The sequence below is a fragment of the Neomonachus schauinslandi genome, chromosome X (assembly GCF_002201575.2).
Source record: "Neomonachus schauinslandi chromosome X, ASM220157v2, whole genome shotgun sequence".
In the NCBI taxonomy this organism is placed as follows: domain Eukaryota; kingdom Metazoa; phylum Chordata; class Mammalia; order Carnivora; family Phocidae; genus Neomonachus; species Neomonachus schauinslandi.
Window position 1 is genome coordinate 17,141,141 of NC_058419.1, and position 4,123 is coordinate 17,145,263.

Genomic DNA, 4,123 nt, shown 5'->3' on the forward strand with positions numbered 1-4,123 from the left:
TAAATACCATTCAAGCAGTGCCTACACTGCAGGGAGCCCATAAAAGGAGAAGGCCCCTCTAAACTGGAGATCTGTTTATTTTGCAATTAGCAAAAGGTCAGGAGGCCTGGCATAGAATCCAAGTGTTACTCTGCTGTGTTAGCAAGAAATGTGGGGTTGGGAAGTTATTGCTGGGGATTTGGAATTTTTATTATGAATTCCAGGAAGCCAAACTTTTCTGGGTAATATGTGAATCGCAGCAAAGTATTCTGCCATCCTTTGACCCAAAGTTAGCTCCTTTTTGGTGATATAACAAGGTCAGTAGGTCATGGGAGCTCTGGTGGGTTACCTTAAAATGACCCCTTTTGAGGATGTAACAGATTATTAATCAGGAGCCATATCAAGGAGCTATGGCTAGGGAGGAGCAAGCTTTCAACCTTTGATTTAGGAGCTGGGAATTTACAGTTCTCTTTCTTCTGCAGGGCCCTAAATTGGCTCGACATAACTCTAACAGGAACATTTGTTTAGTGGGTGCTCTCTTTACCACAGGGCATTATGGGATACCATCCATTTGAAAAAAACGTATTGAGCACCTACTATGTGCCAGGTACTGAGCTAGGGTGATGGAGACACACAAAAGACCAAGACGTTGTCCTCAAAGTACTCGAGGGCTAGTGAGGACACAAGCATGAAAACAGAAATGCAGTCCGTTGTTAGGGGTGGCGCGATGTGGAGCATCATGGTCTCATTCCTCCATGGTCTCACTCTTATCAGGGCAGAGTGAGGCCTAAAGCAAAGAGTGACCCATATTTTAGCCAGGGAAAGAGTCAGCGACGGGAAGGACTTCATAGAGGAGGTGGCGGATTTCAATTGCCCGAACAAAAAGAACCCTTTAAATAAGAACAGTGCCTCCCTAAGATTCTGCTGCAGTGGCCACAGTATCATTGACCCTGCCTTTACTTTAGCCCTCTTCTGTTGGCTTGTAGCTACTTGTACTTTGAAAATTGTTTTTGAAGTCTTAATTGTAAGATTGTGCATCTCAAATTCATTGACTTTGCCTTTGACGCTAAAATGCATATGCTTTTCTATCCCTCAGTTAATGCATACATTTGGTTGATTAACAATGGAGCATTTCTGTACTACATGTGTCATCTCAGGCTGGAAACTTCTTGGATGAGGAATCCCTTTGTTGTTAAAAGCTGCCTGCCTCATAAGCTTTTAAAGCTTATTTCATCAGGTGCATGCTGGGAGGTGAGGGATGATAAAGTCTCTGGGCTACAAGGCCCCGTCCACAAGGCCTTCCCCTCAGCACCAAACTGCCTCAGACCGTCAGTCGGTCACATTTCTGACCTGATGCCAGCCAGGGGAGCTCACATCTCCACAGTCTCCACACTCCCTTTCTATTGCCTAGAACCAGAACCAGAGGAGCATCTCTGTTCCTTTTTTATTCCTGTGGCTCTCAAAATGCTTTCCCATCAGCAAGTCACAATTTCTGTGATACAGGAAGCCAACACAACAATCAACTGACATGTATATAGGAAACCAAAGACTTATTTGAAGCTTCTGCACCTGGTTCCATGTCTTCCTGGGAAACTCCAGCTACTGCGTAAGCCTGGAACCTTGGTGTGATGGGTTCCTACAGGCTTTAGAGCTGAAGTGCTCTTTAGCTGATTAAAAAAACCTAAATATACATTGAAATATTGTTTTCCCACAAGTCCCTTAAATATTAAATAGCTTATGGCTTTTTTTTTTTGACCATGTGGTTTATAGCTTGTTATTTTGGAAAACACTATTCAAAAATAGCATGTCACAAGTATTGCAATCCACAGGATTGTTTTGAAGAGAGTGATTGGCCAGAGCATCTTCTATGATACTTCTAAGTTATGCCACTGATGAGCATTTGTGCTTTCCATTTACAAATGAATGAAAGGTAATTTAATTTAGCATTAGCTAGGGGCGCCTGGGTGGCTCAGTCGGTTAAGCATCTGCCTTCGGCTCAGGTCATGATCCTGGGGTCCTGGGATCAAGCCCCAAGTCGGGTTGGGTCGGGCTCCTTGCTCAGCGGGGAGCTGCTTCTCCCTCTCCCTCTCCCTGCCGCTCACCCTGCTTGTTCCCTCTCTCTGTCAAATGTATAAATAAAATCTTTTAAAAAAATAAGTTGGCATTAGCTTAATAATGACCTTTATGGAACCAAAAGAGAGTCAGTCTATGGAAAAACAAAGCTGTTTGGCACTAAGCAAGAAAGTCAGGACTCATTCTTGTTGTAATGCAACTTGCTAATGGGAACCAAGGTAAATAACAAGTGGGAAGAAATTGTCACCTATTGATACTAATAGTGAGATGTCAAACAATGTGTCTCAAATTAAGAGAGGTAGAGGGGGAGAAGTCCCCTCTTTTGCTTTACCATTTGCAAAGGACTCGAAAATCTGCCTCAGCAAAATCTCATCTATTTGGACTAATGGGGGTGGGGGCAGGCAGACCAATCTGAATTAGTGACAGGTTGGAATTCTGGAATGTTTTAAAACATGCCCTTTTATTAGCTGAAGTCTATGTGTACAATAACTCAAACTAACTGCTCGCAGTGGTTCCCAAGAGAGACCCTCAGAGACTTGCTTTCGTGAATAGATAAGACCCATTTGTTATTAGCAGTTTCCATTGACTCATAAACAATGTGCTGAAGTCCTTAAAAACAATTTGTTCCTTTAAGGAGATGAAAATGCATTTGTGATGTGGTTGAAAGAATCCTGTCCAGCAGACTCTTTCTTCATGGAAAGTGCAAAGAGATCTCTCCCTAGAATCTTCCCCACAAGCACCTGAGGGATCGAGGCGTGGCTGGCCTGGTGGGGGAAAAGGAGGTTCACCCAGCGGTCTCTGTCAAGAGAGACACAGAATACGGAGTTGGAAAAAATATCCCCATCGCCACGCCAGCCTCCGCTGGAATACTTCTGGCATTAGGAAGGAGATCACTACCTCTGGAGGCTGGGCAGTGCGAACGTTTGGAAACGGGTTTTTCCTTTGCTCTTGATTACCTGTGGGGAGGACAGCCCCCGTAAACCTGTCTGCATGTGGACTTGTCACATCAATATCTTTTGTGTCCCCAGTCTCCTTCACTTGGGAGTCAAAGTGGGAAGTTGACTTTGTTTGCCCACCCATCTCCTTTCCTACCCCACTTCTTCGCCTGTCGTCCTGGAGTGCTGTAATATGAAACAGGGAGCAAACTGTTAGCTCAAACCCATTCTTGTCCCTCCCTGGGTTATTTGCCTACTTATGAGGAATTGTGGAAGATCCTAATCCTTCAGGATTGGAAAGGAAGAACTGTAATTTCGCAATGTATGATGGGCAATGGCGTTCGTTGATGAAGTTTGGAGAAACGGATCAGGAGCAGCATCCGGGCAAATCATACTGTGTGGACAGCCTGCCCTCCTTCCATCCCCAAATGCACTCACCTTTGCTCTGTTAGGTAATGTAAATATCCAGCTGCCTCTCCATATCTGGGTTGAATGTTTGTGTTCTCTTGTCTGTGTGGCCTTGACACGCCTGGCCACATCATGAAGGGTCTGTATTACAATGTAAACTCCAGCAAAGCGCTCATGTTTGTTAATCTTTGTACAATTCTCACAAACGAGTGTTCAACAAGTGTTTAAAACAATTTTTAATTACACATATCATCATTTCAAATACACCTATCATGAAATTTACCATCATAACCATTTTTAAGTGTATAGGCCAGTAGTGTTAAATACCTTCTCATTGTTGTGCAACAGATCTCTAGAGCTTTCTCATCTTGTAAAACTGAAACTCTATACCCTCCGTTCCTCCCACCCCCCTAGCCCCCGGCAACCAACCATTCTACTTTCTGTCTCTATGAATTTCCCTACTCCAGACACCTCATTTAAGTGCAGTCATACTGTATTAGTCTTTTGTGATTAGCTTATTTCACTTAGCATAATGTCTTCAAGCTTTATACACGCTGTGGCATATGTCAGAATTTCTGTCCTTTTAAAGGCTGAATAATATTCCATTTGTATGCATAGACCACATTTTGTTTGTCCATTCATCCGTCGATGGACACTAGGGTTGTTTCCACCTTTTGGCTCTTGCAAAAAATACTGTGTGGGCATACACATATCTGCTCAAGCTTCCG